This window comes from Carcharodon carcharias, chromosome 10 (genome assembly GCF_017639515.1).
Source record: "Carcharodon carcharias isolate sCarCar2 chromosome 10, sCarCar2.pri, whole genome shotgun sequence".
Taxonomy (NCBI): Eukaryota; Metazoa; Chordata; class Chondrichthyes; order Lamniformes; family Lamnidae; genus Carcharodon; species Carcharodon carcharias.
Genome location: NC_054476.1, coordinates 111,147,258 through 111,171,505, shown reverse-complemented (window position 1 = coordinate 111,171,505; position 24,248 = coordinate 111,147,258).

The following is a 24,248-nucleotide window of genomic DNA, read 5'->3' as shown; positions in this document are numbered from 1 at the left end:
CCACCCGAAAATCCTGCCCTTTGTTCTGAGTTTTACAAGCAAGGGCTGGTTGAGTACGGTCAGTACCCTGCTTATTGCGAAAGGGATGTGCTGTTTGATTTGATCGTCAATCGTTGGGATGTTCAGCCAATGCATGTGGCATCATACCAGCACTGAAATTCATATACCACATTACTCACTTGTCTTTTTGGTTTGACAGCAGCATCCTATTAGTGGAAAATGGATTTCAGTGTCTCCAGAGAGTGAGACAATTTTTGAAATCATCAAGGTAATTGCTCCTTAGCGAAACTGACCAGATAATGAAACAAAGAGTTACAAGCACTGGTATCTGTCAGAGGGATTAAAGTTAAACTAAATTAAATTAAATTAAAGAGGAACATGAAATTTGGATTGAGGACTAGGGAGAAATAACAATAAGTAAGAACTATCCACAAGGTAGATTTAGGCAAAGGGAGACCTGGAGCATCTATTTAAGTCCACGAATGCTCTGTTGCTTGAAATATACAAACTTCATCATCTTTGGGTGACAGTTCTGGATATCACCAAAAAGGAAAATTCACACTGGAGACAGAACATTGACATCCATGCACCATCATAATATAACTCATCGCTAAGTGAAACTGCCTTGGGTGCATGAGGCAATCAGAGCAACTCAACATATTTGACATTGCCCCGTAACTTCTGGGCTCTGGGACGTCATAGCTGGGGAGGTACCCCAAAGATGCACTAGGGAGCCCCCCACTCCCGGAAGACCCCAGGTAAGAATTTCCTGGCAATTGCCCAGGAAGTTCAAACTTCTGTTGGGCAATTGACCTGCAATTGAAACCATCCAAAAGTATGATTTATGATCCCAAACTTCAGATGGTCCTGACTGACTTACAGTAATAGTTACCCAAGAAAAGTTAGAACAGTTAAAACCACTTCTAACTCCTGGGCAACTATAGTCCAAATCACCCCCGAGACCACCCCACTGACCACACGACCATCCTCCAACTGCCCCCATTCACCCAATGACAATCCGACCCCCACCCACCACTGACCATCCTCTCCCTCTGACCAACCCCCAATCCTGCCCACTTACCTTACAAACCTACCTTCTCCATGGCTTCTGAAAGTGGCTGGACCTTTATACTTACCTGCTTTATGGCAGCTAGTGCCATAAAAAAGGGGACATGGCTTCCCTACCTCCGACTATTCGGCTCTCAACCGAAGACTTCAGGAGCACGCTGCCCTACACAGTTCTCGCCCAGCCTGAGTCGGAAGGTCATGCGAGAAAGAATCAGATGGAATTCCTGGTAGGAAACAAGGAACAGAGTGGCAATCTGGCTCTGACTGACACTCCACAGAAGTTCAGGCCCTATATATCCTTGCTCCTCATTTGGTCTTTAATCCATAATTCACCAAACAAGGATATCACAGAAGCACATCATATATATGCAACAAGCCAGCCAATGAATAAAAATAGTTGATAGTCTTTGTCTGTGTCTCTATTCTGCAGTCAACCAGCCATTGTATGCACTATGTATATTGGATCAATTCTGTACTCTAATGGAATAAAGACTTTTGACGGCAAAGAAAAGTATTGCTTAGTTTAAACTACATTTAACTTACACTAGATCAGGTGATTAACTCTTAAGATTATTTCTGTTAAGTTTAGCTACTTGTCTAATATGAAGACACATGGTAGGGCACCTCACTGTCTTTGAATGCGCATCCTGTTCCATGTGGAAATTCCAGGAGATTTCCTGGGTCCTGGAGAACTGCATATGCGGGAAGTACTATCAGCCGGGGGAACTTGAGCTCCGGGTCTTAGAGCTTCAGCAGCAGCTTAGCATCACTGCAGGGCATCCATGAGGCTGAGAGCTTTGTGGATAGTATGTTTCTGGATGTGATCATCCCACAGCTTAAGGGTGTGCTGACAAGAGGGAATTCTGACCTTATGATGCAGGGAATGTCATTGATTCAGCAGCTGAAGATGGTTGGACACTACCCTGAGGAACTCCTGCAGCAATATCCTGGGGCTGAAATGATTGACCTCCAACAAACACAACCATCTTCCTTGGTGCTAGGTACCAGTGGTGAGTTTTCCCTGTTTTCTATTGACTCCAACTTAGTCCTGCACCCCAGAAAATTAGTTCCTTTCAAAAATATATCCAATTGGGAGAGCTCCTCTGAATCTGATTCAACTACCCTACACTTATCAGTAAAAGTTGAACAGCCTGAGTCTCATTTCACATGAATATACGAATTAGGAACAAGAGTAGGTCACTCGGCTCCTCAAGCCTGCTTTGCCATTCAATAAGATCATGGCTGATCTGATTGTAACCTCAACCCCACATTCCTGCCTACCCCTGATAACCTTTCACCCCCTTGCTCATCAAGACTCTATCTAGATCTGCCTTAAAAATATTCAAAGACTCTGCTTCCATTGCCTTTTAAGGAAGAGAGTTCCAAAGACTCACGATCCTCTGAGAGAAAAAAAATTCTCCTCATCTCTGTCTTAAATGAGTGACTTTTTAAACAGTGACTCCTACTTCTAGATTCTCCCACAAGAGGAAATATCCTCTCCACATCCACCCTGTCAAGACCCCTCAGGATCTTAAAGGTTTCAATCAAGTTGCCTCTTACTCTTCTAAACTCCAGTGGATACAAGCCTAGCCTGTCCAACCTTTCCTCATAAGTCAACCCATCCATTCCTGGTATTAGTCTCGTAAACCTTCTCTGAACTGCTTCCAATGTATTTACATCTTTCCTTAAATAAGGGGGGCAATAGTGTACACAGTACTCCAGATGTGGTCTCACCAGTGTCCTGTACAACTGACACATAACCTCCCTACTTTTGTATTCAATTGCCCTCACAATAAATGTTAACATTCTACTAGCTTTCCTAATTACCGGCTATACCTGCATACTAGCCTTTTGTGATTCATGCGCTAGGACACCCAGATTCCTCTGAATCTCAGAGCTCTGCAATCTCTCTCCATTTGGATAATAAGTTTCCTTTTTATTCTTCCTGCCAAAATGGACAATTTCACATTTGCCCACATTATAGTCCATTTGCCAGATCTTTTCCCCAGATCTCACTTAACCTATGTCCCTTTGCAGCCTCCTTATGTCCTCTTCATAATTTAATTTCTTACCTATCTTTGTGTCTGTCGACAGCAAATTTGGCAACCATCCCTTCATCCAAGTCATTTATATAAATTGTAAAAAGTTGAGGTCCCAGCACTGATCCCTGTGGCACACCACTCGTCACACCCTGCCAACCAGAAAAATACCCATTTATGCCAACTCTCTGCTTTCTGTTAACTAGCCAATCTTCTATCCATGCCAATATGTTACCCCCTACACCATGAAATTTTATTTTCCACAATAACCTTTGATGTGGCACCTTATCAAATGCCTTCTGAAAATCTAATACAGTAGATTGACTGGTCCCCCTTTATCCACAGCACATGTGGCTCCTTCAAAGAACTCCAATAAATTGGTTAAACATGATTTCCCATTTACAAAATCATGTTGACTCTGCCTGATTGCCTTGAATGTTAGTAAGTGCCCTGCTATAATATCTTTAATAATAACTTCAACATTTCCCCTATGATAGATGTTAGGCTAACTGGCCTGTAGTTTCCTGCTTTCTGTCTCCCTCCCTTTTTGAATAATGGAGTTACCTTTGCTATTTTCCACTCTAATGGAACCTTCCCTGAATCTAGGGAATTTTGGAAAATTAAAACCAATGCATCAACTATCTCACTAGCCATTTCTTTCAAGATCTTAGGGTGAAGTCCATCTGGACCTGGGGATTTGTCAGCCCGCAGGCCCAAAGATTTGCTCAATACCACTTCCCTGGTGATTATAATTTTCCCAAGTTCCTCCCTCCCTTCCATTTCCTAATTTACAGCTATTTCAGGGAGGTTACTTGTGTCTCTATAGTGAAGACCAAAGCAAATTCATCCGCCATTCCCCTATTTTCCATTATCAATTCCCCAGACCCACTTTCTATAGGACTAACGCTCATTTTGTTAACTGTTATCTTATTTCAATATCTCTTACTACCCGTCTTTATATTACCAGCTAGCTTTCCCTCATATTCTAATTTTTCCCTCCTTCTTTATCTTTATGTCATTCTTTGTTGCTCTTTATATTCTTTCCAATTTTCTGACCTGCCACCCACCTTTGTGCGATTATATGCTTTTTCTTTAAGCTTGATACTGTCTTTAACTTTTTTAGTTAGCAATGGATGGTGGGCCCTCCCTATGGAATTTTTCTCTCATTGGAATGTATATATTCTGTATTTTCTGAAACATCCCTTTAAGTGTTTGCCACTGAACTTCTATTGACCTATCCCTTAACCTCATTTGCCAGCTCACTTTAGATAGCTCTGCTTTCAGGCACTCATAATTATCCTTATTTAAGTTTAAAATACTAGTCTTGGATGCACTCGTTTCTCCTTCAAAATAAATGTAAAATTCAATCATATTATGATTGCTGTTACCTAGGGGGTGCCTCCACTAGGAGGTTATCAATTAATCCTATCTCGTTGCTCAATACCAGGTCTATTATAGCCTGCTCTCTGGTTAGCTCCAGAACGTGCTGTTCTAAGAAACTATCCCGAAAACATTCTATGAACTCCTCATCTAAGCTACCTTTGCCCATGTAAATTAAAATCCCCCATGATTATTGCTGTACCTTTCTGACAAGCTCCCATTATCTCTTCTTTTATACTCTGTCTTACTGTGTAGTTACAATTAGGGGACATGTACACCACTCCCACAAGTCGCTTCTTGCCTTTATCATTCCGCATCTCAACCCAAACTGCTTCTACATCCTGGTTTCCTGAACTTAGGTCATCCATCTCTAAGGTGCTAATACCAACATTAATTAACAGAGACACCCCTCGACCATTCCTTAACTTCCTGTCCTTCCTAAACATCACGTACGCTTCAATTTTCAGGTCCCAATCTATGTCAACCTGTAGCCATGTCTCTGTAATGGTTATCAGATCGTACATATTTATTTCTATTTGCACTATCAGTTTGATGCCTTTAGTTTTGTCCTTTTATCATTTTTGTAGCATCTAACCTTATCTGCTGATTTACTCTTAGGTTTGTACACCCTGTCCCTTCCTGTCACAATCTGTTCATTATTTCCCATATCAATACCTTTCTCCCTTGCCTTGTCTCTACTCTTTGGGTTACCACAGCTTCCCAAATTTGATCCTTTGCCCTCTATTCATCTTAAAACCCTTTCTACTTCCCTAGTTATGCAGCTCACGAGGACACCAGCCCCAGCACGTTTCAGGTGTAAACCATCCCAACTGTACAGATCACACTTCCCCCGGTACTGGTGCCAGTGCCCCACAAACCGGAACCCACTTCTCCCACACCAATCTTTGAGCCACGCATTCATCTCTCTGATCTTATTTGTCCTATGCCAAATTGCATGTGGCTCAAGTAATAATCCAGAGATTATTTCTTTGAGGTCCTGCTTCTTAATTTGGTGCCTAGCTTCTCATACTGACTATGCAAAGCCTCCTTCCTCATCCTGTCTATGTTTTTGGTACCTACAAGGACCACATCCACTGGATCCTCCCCTTCCCACTGCAAGTTCCCCTTCAGCCCTGAGCAATGTCCCAAACTCTGGCACCAGGCAGGCAACATAGCCGTCTGGATTCTCACTCCTTGCTATAGAGAACAGTGTCAATCCTTCTCATTAGACAGTCCCCTACTGCCACTACATTCCTTTGTGCTCCCCCCACTTGATGGTTACTGTCTCCAGGTCTTCTCACTCTTCTAGGTGGTGGTTACTGTCTCTGGGTCCTCTCACGCTTATAAAGAGCAGGCTGGGTCTTTAAAATTCTGAACGGTTTTGATATAGTGCATACAGAGAGAATGTTTCCACTTGCGGCAAAGAGCATAACTAGAGATCATCAATATAAGCTAGTCACCGAGTAATCCAATAGGGGATTCAGGTGAAACGTCTTTACTCAGAGAGTGGTTAGAATGTGGAACTTGCTACCACAGGGTGCAGTTAAGGTGAATAATAGATGCATTTAAGGGGAAGCAAGATGAGGGAGAGAATAGAGGGTTACACTGAAGGAGTTGAATGAGGATGAACTGGAGGAAGTTCCACTGGATCATTAACACTAGCATGGAGTGGTTAGGCCAAAAAACCAGTTTGTGTGTTGCATATTCTATGTTAACACTACTTGCATTAACACACATTGTCTGGACGAGTGCAGCTCCAACAACACTCAAGAAGCTCGACACCATGCAGAACAAAGCAGCCCGCTTGATTAGCACCACATCCACAACCTTCAATATTCAATCCCTCCACCATTGACGCACAGTGTGTACCATCTGCAAGATGCACTGCAGGAATTCACCAAGGATCCTTTGACAGCACCTTCTAAACCCATGACCTCTACCATCTAGAAGGACCAGGGCAGCAGGTAGATGGGAACACCACCACCTGGAAGTTCCCCTCCAAGTCACTCACCATCTTGACTTGAAAATATATCGCCGTTCCTTCAGTGTCACTGGGTCAAAATCTTGGGAACTCCCTCCCTAACAGCACTATGGGTGTACCTACACCAGATGGACTTCAGCAGTTCAAGAAGGCAGCTCATCACCACCTTCTCAAGGGCAATTAGGGATGGGCAATGATTGCTGGCCCAGCCAGCGAAGCCCACATCACATGAACGAATAAAAAAACATGTACTTCAGCAGCATGCTAATCAGTTTTGCTGTCTTGTTCCATCTAATTTTGCTCTTTCTACAGTATTCTTTGTTCTGTTGCTGTTTGTCCTTCCTTGTTTTTTATGTACTTTCTCTCTCCTGTTGTGTCCTGGTGCCCCTCCTCAGTGCCAGTTCTTTTGCCATTTTATTTTCTTCTGCTTTTCCCCCTCTGTCTCATCCCTCTTGCCTTTGTATAGCAGGAGGAGAATGTGCAGCAAAGAAATGGTGAGAGGAAAGTAAGATAGAGACAGTGTGTGTGTGCAGGAGTGAGCAGCTAAAAGGATGTCTGTTGCTTGATGAATGGCAGTGAGAGGGTGCAGAGGTTTGAGCAGCCTCTGGTGGCAGCAAAAGCCTACTGCACCTGGTATTCCCAGGCAGTCTCCCATCCAAGTACTGACCAGGCCTGAGTCTGCTTAGCTTTTGAGATCAGACAAGATTGGACATTTTCAGACTAGCATGGCCTTAGGGATGTGCTGACTAGCTTTCTGGCTACTTAAAGGTGTATATACCACACATTTGTTCTTTTGGCAGTTTGTAAAATTATATTGCATATAAACATTTACATTTTCATTTTTATTTTCCTTTCTTCCCCACTTTACTCTTTCTCTCTCACACATTGCAAGCCCTGCCCACCCCTTCATTGCCTTCCTTCAGCTTCAAAAGTACCTTTAATCTCACCAGATACTCACTCACTCACTCACCCGCTCACTCACTCACTCACACACTCACCCGCTCACTCACTCGCTCAATCTCGCTCACTCATTCACTCACGCTCCCACACTTACTCACTCGCTCACACACACTCACTCGTACACACACTCATTCACTCATACGCTCACGCACTGACGCACTCGCTCACTTAAACACAAGCAGACTCACACTAACTCTCTTGTTCACTCACACACACACTCACTCACACTTACTCACTCACACAAAAACACTGCTCTCTCATCCCTCAAAATACAAATGCTCAGGGAGTAGTCTTTTCTCCCAGCTACTCTTCCCAACTCTGCTTGCAAGCAATCTTGGATTCTCATCATGTGGGATATCTATTTCTCATCAAGTGATATATGTTCATTTGACTTCTACAAATGTTGTTACCGTCTATCCAGGAATGTTCTTTTCCCATTTCCCTAAGGAAGGATATACTGGCCTTAAAGGGAGAGCAACAAAGATTCACCAGACCAATCCCTGGGAAGGCGGGATTGATCTATGAGGTGACATTGAGGAAACCGGGCCTGTATTCTCTAGACTTTCGAAGAATGAGAGCTGATCTCATTGAAGCATTCAAAATTCTTACAGGGCCCGACAGGGTAGATGCAGGAAGGATGTTTTCCCTGGCTGGGAGGTCTAGAACCAGGGGACACAGTCTTAGAAATGGCAGCCCATTTAGGACTGAGATGAGGAGGAATTTCTTCAGTCAGAGGGTGGTGAGTCTTTGGAATTCCCTACCCCAGAGGGCTGTGGAGGCTCAGTATGTTCAAAGCAGAGGTTAATAGATTGACACAAGGGATACAAGGATAGTGTAGGAAGATAGCATTGAGGGAGAGGAATCAGTCATGATCGAGTTCAATGGGGGAACAGGCTCGAGGTGCCAAATGGCCTAATCCTGTTCTTATGTTCCTATTCCTGCCCACCTTTCAGCCAGGCATCCATTACAGCCACCACCATAAGATCATGTAGCAACATGTACATATGCAAGTTGTCAACCTTATTTTAACACACCTTGCAGTAACACACACACATTCTAACAACATGCTAGTTAATGTTGCTTTTCTCCTCCATCTAACTGCTGCTTATTTGCAGGAGAATGGGCACCAGCTTATAGCAGTAGAAAAGAGCTATAAGGTGCATAGAGCAGTGTGTTGGATGGTACTAGATAAGGGAATAATTCCATACTGTATTGGATCAAAGCAGATTCAAAAGGACCATGTGAATGCAAACACAGGATTACAAAGCACGTGTGTATGCAAACACACAAAGTGTGGTGAGTACGGTTGATGAGCTACAAGCACCAATAGCCGTTTGGGAGTGTGATAAAGCGGCAATAATGGGAACATGGCTGAAAAATGGTTCGGAAGAGATAGAGAAGGAAAAAGGGAGGTGGGGTGGCAATACTGACCAGTGAAAACATTGTAGTATAGGAAAGAGGGGACATTCTTGAATGGGCAAGGATAGAATCCATTTCGTAGAGTTGAGAAGTGATAAGAGTTTGATCATATTACTGGGGCGCTTTCTACAGCTCTCCAAACAGTCTGAGAGAGATACAGAGCAAATCTGCAGTAAAAGCTGTGATATGGGGGACTTTAATTTCCTAAATATTGGTTGGGATAATGTTAAAGGGTTAGGATGGGGAGGAATTTCAGGAAAATGTCCTTTATCAGTCTGTTCTCGGCTCATATAGAAAGGGGGCATTGCTGGAAATGAGTTGGGCCAAGTGGACCTCATATCTGTGGGGGAACACTTAGGTAACAGTGATCATTGCATCATATAGTTTAGATTAGCAATGGAGAAAAGCAAGGGACAATCTAAAGTGGATTGTCTTAATTGGAAAAAGCTAATTTAATTGGGGTAAGAAGGGATTGAGCCAGAATAAAAAGGAAACAAAGACTGAAAGGAAAAACTGTGATGGGACAGTGATTGATCTTTAAGGAGAGGTGCTTCCGGTACCAGCCAGGAACATTCCAACAAGGGTGAAAGGTAGGTGAACCAAAGCCAGGATTCCCTGGATGATGAGGGGCATAGGGAATATAACAAAACAAAAATAGGTGTATGATCCCTGTGAGGTTAGGGTTAGAATTCTTCAAACAAGAACTAAGTCAAATAAAATAAGTTGATGGGGTAAGTGGAGAGGAAAATGAGACTGGCAAGGAGAGAACAGAAAGGCAGCTAATATGAGAGGGAAATTGACGGGAGGTTTGATAGAGGTGTACAAGATTATGACAGGTTTAAATGGGAAGAAACTGTTTCCATTAGCTGATGTTACAAGGACCAGTGAACACAGATTTACAGTTTTGAGCAAGAGATGCAGAGGGGGATATGAAGAAGAAATTTGAAACAGTGAGTGGTAATGAGGATGGTGAATGCGGAGACAAAGATTTCAAAGGGAAATTGTATGGACACCTGAAACAAATAAACATGCTGGGCTACAGGGATAGAGAGGAAGAATGGGACTGACTGGATTGTTCCATGGAGAGCTGGCATGCACTCGATGGGCCAAATGGCCTCCTTCTGTGCTGTAATGACTCTATGACTGTTCTCTGTTCTGCTGCTGTTTGCCCCTCCTTGTTTTCTATGCATCTTATCTCTCCTCTTGACTGCTGAGTCCGGGTCCCACTCACCTAGTCTCTCTTTTATCTTCTCTGATTTTCATCTCCTGCTTTCCCTCGCTCTGTCTCATCCTCTTCTCTACATGTAGCAGAAGGAAAATGTGCAGCAAAGAAATAATCACAGGAGTAAAAACAGAAAATGCTGGAAAAACTCAGCAGGTCTGGCAGCATCCGTGAAGAGAGAAACAGAGTTAACGTTTTGAGTTTTGAGAAAACTGCAGCTGTGAGGAGAGGTTGGATAGGCTGGGGTTGTTTTCCTTAGAACAGAGGAGGCTGAGGAGGACCTGATTGAAGTGCACAAAATTATGAGGGGCCTAGATAGAGTCGACAGGAAAGACTTGTTTCCCCTAGAGGAGGGGTCAATTACCAGGAGGCACAGATTTAAGGTGATTGGTGGAAGGATTAGAGGGAACATGAGGAAAAATTTCTTCACCCAGAGGGTGGTGGGTGTCTGGAATTCACTGCCTGCTTTGGTGGTTGAGGCTGAGACACTCAACTCATTTAAAAGGCACCTGGATCTGCATCTGAAGTGCTGTAACCTGCAAGGCTATGGACCAACTGCTGGAAAGTGGGATTAGAATAAGCGGCTAAATTCTTTTTTCTCTTCTTGGCTGGCGCAGAGACGATGGGCTGAATGGCCTCCTTCTCCACCCTAAATTTGTATGTTTCTATGGAGTCCGTATGACTCTTCTTCAGAGCTAAAGAGTAGAAATGTGATGGATTTTATATTGTTTAAAAGGGAATAATCACAGGAAAGTGAGAGAGAGACAGTGTGTGTGTGCAGGAGTGAGCAGCTAAAAGGATGTTTGTTGCTTGATCAATGGCAGTGAGAGGGTGAAGAGGTTTGAGCAGCCTCTGGTGGCAGCAAAAGCCTACTGCACCTGGTATTCCCAGGCGGTCTCCCATCCAAGTACTAACCAGTTCTACAAAGACAATATACCAGATGACTGAAAAACTGAATTTATTTGGTTTCTTCTGCTCAGAATCCATTCTGATGTCCCTGTTGGTCCTTCTACACTGAGAATGTCCCAAACCTCCTAGGTTATACCTCTGGAACTATACACTCTGTCCATGTAATCATAAGCACAGCATGTTCTGTAGTCAAGTATAGACATTTGACCTCTCCTTTCCGCTTTTTAGCCTTAGCACAAGTGTTTTCTACGTTTGACTTCTGTTTCCAAAGTGATGATTTTATGCAGGACCGTGAAGCAGCAACTTCCAACTGCAATTAGAATGTAGTTTTTAACATGCTTCTCCTGATTTCAATACGGGTTAAATTAATTAAATAATTAATTAACTAAATTAATTAACATTATAAACTAACAATCTTAATGTTAAACTACACTCGAAAGAGTTACAGTCTAGCAGAGGTTAATACTGACAATTAGGGCAAGGGATTTATATTTGGTTATGTTCCAATGACACACAAAAGTCTAAATATTCCCATAGTCACAGAGGTAAGAGATATAAACTCGAGACACCTTTTATACTTTTCCCTCACTTTTCTAGCAACAATTAATATGGTTTTGAAATAATGAGGCTTTTTGTGATGTGCCCAGTACCTGCAGTCAACAGAAAGTCTCAGCAATGTATTTCTTCATATCTAAGGTTAGAGAGAGAGGCTTAGGATAATTTAACTTTTGCAATTCTTGATCCCACAAATTACCATCAACATCCCATATTCTTAAACCATTTTCCTCAAAATATTCAACTCCAACAGGACCCATGCCTATCCCAGTCCCATTTCCCACACTGCTGCTCTCACCCCTTCCCTTCCCTCTCAGTAGGGCTCCTGTTGTCCTCTGCTTCCACCTCACCATCAATGCCCACATTCAATGCATTATTCCCACTAGCACCAGTGTAATGCCACCACTAAACACACTTTTCCCTCCCCTCCCCTTTCAGCATTCTGAAGGGATCGTTCTCTCTGTGACATCCTTACTCCACTCTGCAATCACCCCATTCCCTGGAGATGAGACACTTGTCTTTTTACCTCCTCCATTCTTACTGTCCAAGGCCTGAAACACTCCTTCCAGGTGAAACAGAGATTTGTTTGTACTTCTTTCAATTTAGTGTACTTTAATTGCTGCTCACGATGCTGTCTGCTCAACTCTGGGGAGACCAAATGCAGATTGGGTGATCGCTTTCTCCTCATGTCTCAAAGCAACTTTTTCACACAGCAAGTAGCTAAGATCTGGAATGTGCTGCCTGAGAGCGTGGGCAGGTTCAACTGAGGCTTTCAAGAGGGAATTGGATTCATTTCTGAAAAGCAAGAATGTACAGGGTTACAGGGAGAAGGCGGGGGAATGGGATTAGGTGCATTCCTCATTTGGAGAGCCAGTGCAGACACGATGGGCCAAATGGAATGTAACAATTCTGTGCTTCTTTGTGGAACACCTCCGTTCAGTCCGCAAGCATGATCCAGAGCTTCTGCCTTGTTCCCACTCTGACCTTGGCCTGCTGCACTGTTCTAATGAAGCTCAAAGTAAACTTGAGGAACAGCACCTCCTATTTCAATTTGGCACACTACAGCCTCAACATTTTATATCATAATCTCTGCTCCCATTTTTCATTTGAAAACTGTTGCTGCTGATTCTGTTTTTCATATTCACACCCCTTTAGACACATCTTTTATTTCTTTACTTGTCCTATTACCATCTCCTTTTGCCTTTCACCAAAATTCATTCCTTTTTCTTATTGAATCTTTTCTCTGGTTGAAGGCCCAGACCACACCTCCACACCCTCAGCCTTTGATTGGTTCCTCAGTCCCAGCAGCTTTTTTTCATTCGTTCACAGGATCAGAGTGTGGCAGGTGGGCCAGCATTTATTGCCCATCCCTAATTGCCCTTGAGAAGATGGTGGTGAGCTGCCTTTTGAAACGGTGAAGTCCAGGTGGTGCTGACACATCCAAAGTGCTGTTAGGGAGGGAATCCAGGGATTTTTATCCAGCAGCAGTGAAGGAATGGTGATATATTTCCAAGTCAGTGAGAGGAGAGTCAGGATTTTCACAGTTTAAAACAGTGAGAGGAGAACCAGGATTTTCACAGTTTAACACACGAGAGAGGGAGCCAGGATTTTCACAGTTTAGAAAAGTGAGGGGAGAGATGGGATTTTCACAGTTTCAAACAGTGAGAGGAGAGCTGGGATTTTCACACTTTTTAACAGTGAGAGGTGGGCCCAGACTTTCACAGTTTAAAACAGTGAGGGTTGAACAGGGATTGTGGCAATTTAAAACAGGGTGAGGTGAGCCAGGATTTTAACAGGTTAGAACAGTGAGAGGAGATCTGGGATTTTCACAGTTTCAAACACTGAGAGGAGAGCTGGGATTTTCACAGTTTAAAACAGCGAGAGGAGAGCGGGAATTTTCACAGTTTCAAGCAGTGAGAGGAGAGCTGGGATTTTCACAGTCTCAAACAGCGAGAGGAGAGCCGGGATTTTCACAATTTAAAGCAATGAGAGGAGAGCCGGGATTTTCACAGTTTAAAACAGCGAGAGGCGAGATGGGATTTTCAAAGCTGAAAACAATGAGGGTAGAACAGGGATTTTCGCAGTTTAAAACAGCGAGAGAAGAGCCGGGATTTTCACAGTTTAAAACGGTGAGAGGAGAACCAGGATTTTCACAATTTAACACAGCGAGAGGATGGTCGGGATGCTCACAGTTTATAACAGTGAGAGGAGAGCCGGGATTTTCACAGTTTCAAACACTGAGAGGAGAGCCGGGATTTTCACAGTTTAAAACAGCGAGGGTAGTGCCGGGATTTTCACAGTTTAAAACAGTGAGAGTAGAGCTGGGATTTTCACAGTTTAAAACAACGAGAGGATAGCTGGGAATTTCACAGATTTTAACAGTGAGAGGAGGGCCCAGACTATCACACTTTAAAACAGTGAGGGTAGAACAGAGATTGTGGCAGTTTAAAACAGCGAGAGGAGAGCCAGGATTTTCACAGTTTGAAAACTGGGGGCAGAACAGGCATTTTCACAGTTTAAAACAGGGAGACGAGAGCTGGGATTTTAACAGGTCAGAACATTGAGAGGAGAGCCGGGATTTTCACAGTTTCAAACAGCAAGAGGAGGGCCAAGATTTTCTCAGTTTAAAACTGCAAGGGGAGTGCCGGCATTTTCACAGTTTAAAACAGTGAGAGTAGAGCCGCGATTTTCACAGTTTAAATCAGCGAGGGGGGAGTCGCGATTTTCACTGTTTAAAACAGCGACGGGAGGGCCAGGATATTCACATATTCACTGTTTAAAACAGCGAGAGGATAGCCGGGATTTTCACATTTTATAACAGCGAGAGGCTAGCCGGGATTTTCACATCATAGATCAACGAGAGGATAGCCGGGATTTTCACAGATTTTAACAGTGAGAGGAGAGCTGAGGTTTTCACAGTTTAAAACAGCGATAGGATAGCCGGGATTTTCTTATCATAAAACAGCGAGAGGAGAGCCGGGATTTTCACAGTTTTTAAAAGTGAGTGGAGGGCCCGGACTTTCACAGTTTAAAACAGTGAGGGTAGAACAGAGATTGTGGCAGTTTAAAACAGCGAGAGGAGAGCCAGGATTTTCACAGTTTGAAAACTGAGGGGAGAGGCGGGATTTTCACAGTTTAAAACAATGAGGGTAGAACAGGCACTTTCACAGTTTAAAACAGGGAGAGGAGAGCCGAGATTTTAACGGTTAGAACACTGAGAGGGAGCCGGGATTTTCACACTTTAAATCAGTGAGGGGGGAGCTGCGATTTTCACTGTTTAAAACAGCGACGGGAGGGCCAGGATATTCACTGTTTAAAACAGCGAGAGGATAGCCGGGATTTTCACATTTTAAAACAACAAGAGGAGAGCTGGGATTTTCACTGTTTAAAACAGCGAGAAGAGAGCAGGGATTTTCACAATTTAAAACAATGAGAGGCGAACCAGGATTTTCACAGTTTTTCACAATGAGACGAGGGCCCTGACTTTCACAGTTTAAAACAGTGAGGGTAGAACAGGGATTGTGGTAGTTTAAAATAGCGAAAGGAGAGCCAGGATTTTCACAGTTTGAAAATAAGGGGAGAGGCGGGATTTTCACAGTTTAAATCAGCGAGAGGAGAGCCGGGATTTTCACAGTTTAAAACAATGAGGGTAGAACAGGCATTTTCACTGTTTAAAACAGGGAGAGGAGAGCCGGGATTTTAACAGGTTAGAACACTGAGAGGAGAGCCGGGATTTTCACATTTTCAAACACTGAGAGGGAGCTGGGATTTTCACAGTTTTAAACAGCGAGAGGAGAGCCGGGATTTTCTCAGTTTAAAACAGCGAGGGGAGTGCCGGCATTTTCACAGTTTAAAACAGTGAGAGTAGAGCCTCGATTTTCACAGTTTAAATCATCGAGGGGGGAGCCGCAATTTTCACTGTTTAAAACAGCGACGGGAGGGCCAGGATATTCACATATTCACTGTTTAAAACAGCGAGAGGATAGCCAGGATTTTCACATTTTAAAACAGTGAGAGGAGAGCTGGGATTTTCACAGTCTCAAACAGTGACGGGAGTGCCGGGATATTCACTGTTTAAAAAAGTGAGAGGAGAGCGAGGATTTTCACAGTTTAAAACGGCGAGAGGAGAGCTGGGATTTTCACAGTCTCAAACAGCGAGAGGATAGCAGGGATTTTCACAATTTAAAACAATGAGAGGCGAGCCAGGATTTTCACAGTTTTTAACAATGAGACGAGGGCCCAGACTTTCACAGTTTAAAACAGTGAGGGTAGAACAGGGATTGTGGTAGTTTAAAACAGCGAGAGGAGAGCCAGGATTTTAACAGTTTGAAAATAAGGGGAGGGGCGGGATTTTCACAGTTTAAATCAGCGAGAGGAGAGCCGGGATTTTCACAGTTTAAAACAGGGAGAGGAGAGCTGGGATTTAAACAGGTTAGAACACTAAGAGGAGAGCCGGGATTTTCACAGTTTCAAACACTGAGAGGGAGCTGGGATTTTCACAGTTTCAAACAGCGAGAGGAGAGCCGGGATTTTCTCAGTTTAAAACAGCGAGGGGAGTGCCGGCATTTTCACAGTTTAAAACAGTAAGAGTAGAGCTGGGATTTTCACAGTCTCAAACAGCGAGAGGATTGCCGGGATTTTCACAGTATTTAACAGTGAGAGGATAGCCCGGACGTTCACAATTTAAAACAGTGAGGGTAGAACAGGGATTGTGGCAGTTTACAGCAGCGACAGGAGAGCCAAGATTTTCACAATTTGAAAAGTGAGGGTAGAGCCGGGATTTTCACAGTTTAAATCAGCGAGAGGATAGCTGGGATTTTCACTGTTTAAAACAGCGAGAGGATAGCCGGGATTTTCACATTTTATAACAGCGAGAGGCTAGCCTGGATTTTCACAGTTTAAATCAGCGAGAGGATAGCCCGGATTTTCACTGTTTAAAGCAGCGAGAGGATAGCCGGAATTTTCACATTTTATAACAGCGAGAGGCTAGCCGGGATTTTCACAGTTTAAAACAGCGAGGGGAGTGCCGGGATTTTAACAGGTTAGAACACTAAGAGGAGAGCCGGGATTTTCACAGTTTCAAACACTGAGAGGGAGCTGGGATTTTCACAGTTTCAAACAGCGAGAGGAGAGCCGGGATTTTCTCAGTTTAAAACAACGAGGGGAGTGCCGGCATTTTCACAGTTTAAAACAGTAAGAGTAGAGCTGGGATTTTCACAGTCTCAAACAGCGAGAGGATTGCCGGGATTTTCACAGTATTTAACAGTGAGAGGATAGCCCGGACGTTCACAATTTAAAACAGTGAGGGTAGAACAGGGATTGTGGCAGTTTACAGCAGCGACAGGAGAGCCAAGATTTTCACAATTTGAAAAGTGAGGGTAGTGCCGGGATTTTCACAGTTTAAATCAGCGAGAGGATAGCTGGGATTTTCACTGTTTAAAACAGCGAGAGGATAGCCGGGATTTTCACATTTTATAACAGCGAGAGGCTAGCCTGGATTTTCACAGTTTAAATCAGCGAGAGGATAGCCCGGATTTTCACTGTTTAAAGCAGCGAGAGGATAGCCGGAATTTTCACATTTTATAACAGCGAGAGGCTAGCCGGGATTTTCACAGTTTAAAACAGCGAGAAGATAGCCTGGATTTTCACATCATAGAACAACGAGAGGATAGCCAGGATTTTCACAGTTTTTAACAATGAGAGGAGAGCCGAGGTTTTCACAGTTTAAAACAGCGAGAGGATAGCCGGGATTTTCAGTTTTTAATAGTGAGTGGAGGGCCTGGACTTTCACAGTTTAAAACAGTGAGGGTAGAACAGGGATAGTGGCAGTTTAAAACAGCGAGAGGAGAGCCAGGATTTTCACAGTTTGAAAACTGAGGGGAGAGCCAGGATTTTCACAGTTTAAAGCAGCAAGAGGATAGCTGGGATTTTCACAGTTTAAAACAATGAGGGTAGAACAGGCATTTTCACAGTTTAAAACAGGGAGAGGAGAGCCGGGATTTTAACGGTTAGAACACTGAGAGGGAGCCGGGATTTTCACAGTTTAAATCAGTGAGGGGGGAGCCGCGATTTTCACTGTTTAAAACAGCGACGGGAGGGCCAGGATATTCACTGTTTAAAACAGCGAGAGGATAGCCGGGATTTTCACATTTTAAAACAACAAGAGGAGAGCTGGGATTTTCACAGTCTCAAACAGCGAGAGGAGAGCAGGGATTTTCACAATTTAAAACAATGAGAGGCGAGCCAGGATTTTCACAGTTTTTAACAATGAGACGAGGGCCCAGACTTTCACAGTTTAAAACAGTGAGAGTAGAACAGGGATTGTGGTAGTTTAAAACAGCGAGAGGAGAGCCAGGATTTTCACAGTTTGAAAATAAGGGGAGAGGCGGGATTTTCACAGTTTAAATTAGCGAGAGGAGAGCTGAGATTTTCACAGTTTAAAACAATGAGGGTAGAACAGGCATTTTCACTGTTTAAAACAGGGAGAGGAGAGCCGGGATTTTAACAGGTTAGAACACTGAGAGGAGAGCTGGGATTTTCACATTTTCAAACACTGAGAGGGAGCTGGGATTTTCACAGTTTCAAACAGCGAGAGGAGAGCTGGGATTTTCTCAGTTTAAAACAGCGAGGGGAGTGCCGGCATTTTCACAGTTTAAAACAGTGAGAGTAGAGCCTCGATTTTCACAGTTTAAATCATCGAGGGGGGAGCCGCAATTTTCACTGTTTAAAACAGCGACGGGAGGGCCAGGATATTCACATATTCACTGTTTAAAACAGCGAGAGGATAGCCGGGATTTTCACATTTTAAAACAGTGAGAGGAGAGCTGGGATTTTCACAGTCTCAAACAGTGACGGGAGTGCCGGGTTATTCACTGTTTAAAAAAGTGAGAGGAGAGCGAGGATTTTCACAGTTTAAAACGGCGAGAGGAGAGCTGGGATTTTCACAGTCTCAAACAGCGAGAGGATAGCAGGGATTTTCACAATTTAAAACAATGAGAGGTGAGCCAGGATTTTCACAGTTTTTAACAATGAGACGAGGGCCCAGACTTTCACAGTTTAAAACAGTGAGGGTAGAACAGGGATTGTGGTAGTTTAAAACAGCGAGAGGAGAGCCAGGATTTTAACAGTTTGAAAATAAGGGGAGGGGCGGGATTTTCACAGTTTAAATCAGCGAGAGGAGAGCCGGGATTTTCACAGTTTAAAACAGGGAGAGGAGAGCCGGGATTTTAACAGGTTAGAACACTAAGAGGAGAGCTGGGATTTTCACAGTTTCAAACACTGAGAGGGAGCTGGGATTTTCACAGTTTCAAACAGCGAGAGGAGAGCCAGGATTTTCTCAGTTTAAAACAGCGAGGGAAGTGCCGGCATTTTCACAGTTTAAAACAGTAAGAGTAGAGCTGGGATTTTCACAGTCTCAAACAGCGAGAGGATTGCCGGGATTTTCACAGTATTTAACAGTGAGAGGATAGCCCGGACGTTCACAATTTAAAACAGTGAGGGTAGAACAGGGATTGTGGCAGTTTACAGCAGCGACAGGAGAGCCAAGATTTTCACAATTTGAAAAGTGAGGGTAGAGCCGGGATTTTCACAGTTTAAATCAGCGAGAGGATAGCTGGGATTTTCACTGTTTAAAACAGCGAGAGGATAGCCGGGATTTTCACATTTTATAACAGCGAGAGGCTAGCCTGGATTTTCACAGTTTAAATCAGCGAGAGGATAGCCCGGATTTTCACTGTTTAAAGCAGCGAGAGGAAAGCCGGAATTTTCACATTTTATAACAGCGAGAGGCTAGCCGGGATTTTCACAGTTTAAAACAGCGAGGGGAGTGCCGGGATTTTAACAGGTTAGAACACTAAGAGGAGAGCCGGGATTTTCACAGTTTCAAACACTGAGAGGGAGCTGGGATTTTCACAGTTTCAAACAGCGAGAGGAGAGCCGGGATTTTCTCAGTTTAAAACAACGAGGGGAGTGCTGGCATTTTCACAGTTTAAAACAGTAAGAGTAGAGCTGGGATTTTCACAGTCTCAAACAGCGAGAGGATTGCCAGGATTTTCACAGTATTTAACAGTGAGAGGATAGCCCGGACGTTCACAATTTAAAACAGTGAGGGTAGAACAGGGATTGTGGCAGTTTACAGCAGCGAGAGGAGAGCCAAGATTTTCACAATTTGAAAAGTGAGGGTAGAGCCGGGATTTTCACAGTTTAAATCAGCGAGAGGATGGCTGGGATTTTCACTGTTTAAAACAGCGAGAGGATAGCCGGGATTTTCACATTTTATAACAGCGAGAGGCTAGCCTGGATTTTCACAGTTTAAATCAGCGAGAGGATAGCCCGGATTTTCACTGTTTAAAGCAGCGAGAGGATAGCCGGAATTTTCACATTTTATAACAGCAAGAGGCTAGCCGGGATTTTAACAGTTTAAAACAGCGAGAGGATAGCCTGGATTTTCACATCATAGAACAACGAGAGGATAGCCAGGATTTTCACAGTTTTTAACAATGAGAGGAGAGCCGAGGTTTTCACAGTTTAAAACAGCGAGAGGATAGCCGGAATTTACAGTTTTTAATAGTGAGTGGAGGGCCTGGACTTTCACAGTTTAAAACAGTGAGGGTAGAACAGGGATAGTGGCAGTTTAAAACAGCGAGAGGAGAGCCAGGATTTTCACAGTTTGAAAACTGAGGGGAGAGCCAGGATTTTCACAGTTTAAAGCAGCAAGAGGATAGCTGGGATTTTCACAGTTTAAAACAATGAGGGTAGAACAGGCATTTTCACAGTTTAAAACAGGGAGAGGATAGCCGGGATTTTAACGGTTAGAACACTGAGAGGGAGCCGGGATTTTCACAGTTTAAATCAGTGAGGGGGGAGCCGCGATTTTCACTGTTTAAAACAGCGACGGGAGGGCCAGGACATTCACTGTTTAAAACAGCGAGAGGATAGCCAGGATTTTCACATTTTAAAACAACGAGAGGAGAGCTGGGATTTTCACAGTTTAAAACAACGAGAAGAGAGCAGGGATTTTCACAATTTAAAACAATGAGAGGCGAGCCAGGATTTTCACAGTTTTTAACAATGAGACGAGGGCCCAGACTTTCACAGTTTAAAACAGTGAGAGTAGAACAGGGATTGTGGTAGTTTAAAACAGCGAGAGGAGAGCCAGGATTTTCACAGTTTGAAAATAAGGGGAGAGGCGGGATTTTCACAGTTTAAATTAGCGAGAGGAGAGCCGAGATTTTCACAGTTTAAAACAATGAGGGTAGAACAGGCATTTTCACTGTTTAAAACAGGGAGAGGAGAGCCGGGATTTTAACAGGTTAGAACACTGAGAGGAGAGCTGGGATTTTCACAGTTTCAAACACTGAGAGGGAGCCGGGATTTTCACAGTTTCAAACAGCGAGAGGAGAGCCGGGATTTTCTCAGTTTAAAACAGCGAGGGGAGTGCCGGCATTTTCACAGTTTAAAACAGTGAGAGTAGAGCCTCGATTTTCACAGTTTAAATCATCGAGGGGGGAGCCGCAATTTTCACTGTTTAAAACAGCGACGGGAGGGCCAGGATATTCACATATTCACTGTTTAAAACAGCGAGAGGATAGCCGGGATTTTCACATTTTAAAACAGTGAGAGGAGAGCTGGGATTTTCACAGTCTCAAACAGTGACGGGAGTGCCGGGTTATTCACTGTTTAAAAAAGTGAGAGGAGAGCGAGGATTTTCACAGTTTAAAACGGCGAGAGGAGAGCTGGGATTTTCACAGTCTCAAACAGCGAGAGGATAGCAGGGATTTTCACAATTTAAAACAATGAGAGGTGAGCCAGGATTTTCACAGTTTTTAACAATGAGACGAGGGCCCAGACTTTCACAGTTTAAAACAGTGAGGGTAGAACAGGGATTGTGGTAGTTTAAAACAGCGAGAGGAGAGCCAGGATTTTAACAGTTTGAAAATAAGGGGAGGGGCGGGATTTTCACAGTTTAAATCAGCGAGAGGAGAGCCGGGATTTTCACAGTTTAAAACAGGGAGAGGAGAGCCGGGATTTTAACAGGTTAGAACACTAAGAGGAGAGCTGGGATTTTCACAGTTTCAAACACTGAGAGGGAGCTGGGATTTTCACAGTTTCAAACAGCGAGAGGAGAGCCAGGATTTTCTCAGTTTAAAACAGCGAGGGAAGTGCCGGCATTTTCACAGTTTAAAACAGTAAGAGTAGAGCTGGGATTTTCACAGTCTCAAACAGCGAGAGGATTGCCGGGATTTTCACAGTATTTAACAGTGAGAGGATAGCCCGGACGTTCACAATTTAAAACAGTGAGGGTAGAACAGGGATTGTGGCAGTTTACAGCAGCGACAGGAGAGCCAAGATTTTCACAATTTGAAAAGTGAGGGTAGAGCCGGGATTTTCACAGTTTAAATCAGCGAGAGGATAGCTGGGATTTTCACTGTTTAAAACAGCGAGAGGATAGCCGGGATTTTCACATTTTATAACAGCGAGAGGCTAGCCTGGATTTTCACAGTTTAAATCAGCGAGAGGATAGCCCGGATTTTCACTGTTTAAAGCAGCGAGAGGAAAGCCGGAATTTTCACATTTTATAACAGCGAGAGGCTAGCCGGGATTTTCACAGTTTAAAACAGCGAGGGGAGTGCCGGGATTTTAACAGGTTAGAACACTAAGAGGAGAGCCGGGATTTTCACAGTTTCAAACACTGAGAGGGAGCTGGGATTTTCACAGTTTCAAACAGCGAGAGGAGAGCCGGGATTTTCTCAGTTTAAAACAACGAGGGGAGTGCTGGCATTTTCACAGTTTAAAACAGTAAGAGTAGAGCTGGGATTTTCACAGTCTCAAACAGCGAGAGGATTGCCAGGATTTTCACAGTATTTAACAGTGAGAGGATAGCCCGGACGTTCACAATTTAAAACAGTGAGGGTAGAACAGGGATTGTGGCAGTTTACAGCAGCGAGAGGAGAGCCAAGATTTTCACAATTTGAAAAGTGAGGGTAGAGCCGGGATTTTCACAGTTTAAATCAGCGAGAGGATGGCTGGGATTTTCACTGTTTAAAACAGCGAGAGGATAGCCGGGATTTTCACATTTTATAACAGCGAGAGGCTAGCCTGGATTTTCACAGTTTAAATCAGCGAGAGGATAGCCCGGATTTTCACTGTTTAAAGCAGCGAGAGGATAGCCGGAATTTTCACATTTTATAACAGCAAGAGGCTAGCCGGGATTTTAACAGTTTAAAACAGCGAGAGGATAGCCTGGATTTTCACATCATAGAACAACGAGAGGATAGCCAGGATTTTCACAGTTTTTAACAATGAGAGGAGAGCCGAGGTTTTCACAGTTTAAAACAGCGAGAGGATAGCCGGAATTTACAGTTTTTAATAGTGAGTGGAGGGCCTGGACTTTCACAGTTTAAAACAGTGAGGGTAGAACAGGGATAGTGGCAGTTTAAAACAGCGAGAGGAGAGCCAGGATTTTCACAGTTTGAAAACTGAGGGGAGAGCCAGGATTTTCACAGTTTAAAGCAGCAAGAGGATAGCTGGGATTTTCACAGTTTAAAACAATGAGGGTAGAACAGGCATTTTCACAGTTTAAAACAGGGAGAGGATAGCCGGGATTTTAACGGTTAGAACACTGAGAGGGAGCCGGGATTTTCACAGTTTAAATCAGTGAGGGGGGAGCCGCGATTTTCACTGTTTAAAACAGCGACGGGAGGGCCAGGACATTCACTGTTTAAAACAGCGAGAGGATAGCCAGGATTTTCACATTTTAAAACAACGAGAGGAGAGCTGGGATTTTCACAGTTTAAAACAACGAGAAGAGAGCAGGGATTTTCACAATTTAAAACAATGAGAGGCGAGCCAGGATTTTCACAGTTTTTAACAATGAGACGAGGGCCCAGACTTTCACAGTTTAAAACAGTGAGAGTAGAACAGGGATTGTGGTAGTTTAAAACAGCGAGAGGAGAGCCAGGATTTTCACAGTTTGAAAATAAGGGGAGAGGCGGGATTTTCACAGTTTAAATTAGCGAGAGGAGAGCCGAGATTTTCACAGTTTAAAACAATGAGGGTAGAACAGGCATTTTCACTGTTTAAAACAGGGAGAGGAGAGCCGGGATTTTAACAGGTTAGAACACTGAGAGGAGAGCTGGGGTTTTCACAGTTTCAAACACTGAGAGGGAGCCGGGATTTTCACAGTTTCAAACAGCGAGAGGAGAGCCGGGATTTTCTCAGTTTAAAACAGCGAGGGGAGTGCCGGCATTATCAGTTTAAAACAGTGAGAGTAGAGCCGGGATTTTCACAGTTTAAATCAGCGAGGGGCAGCCGCGATTTTCACAATTTAATACAATGAGAGAAGAGCCAGGATTTTCACAGTTTGAAAATGAGGGGAGAGCCGGGATTTTCACAGTTTAAATCAGCCAGAAGAGAGCAGGGATTTTCACAGTTAAATCAGCGAGACGAGAGCCGGGATTTTCACAGTTTCAAACAGTTGAGAGGAGAGCCGGGATTTTCACAATTTAAAACAATGAGAGGAGAGCCGGGATTTTCACAGTTTAAAACAGCGAGAGGAGAGCGGGAATTTTCACAGTTTCAAACAGTGACAGGATAGCTGGGATTTTCACAGTTTCAAACAGTTGAGAGTTGAGCTGGGATTTTCACAGTCCCAACAGCGAGAGGAGAGCCGGGATTTTCAAAGTTTAAAACAATGAGTGTAGAACAGGCATTTTCA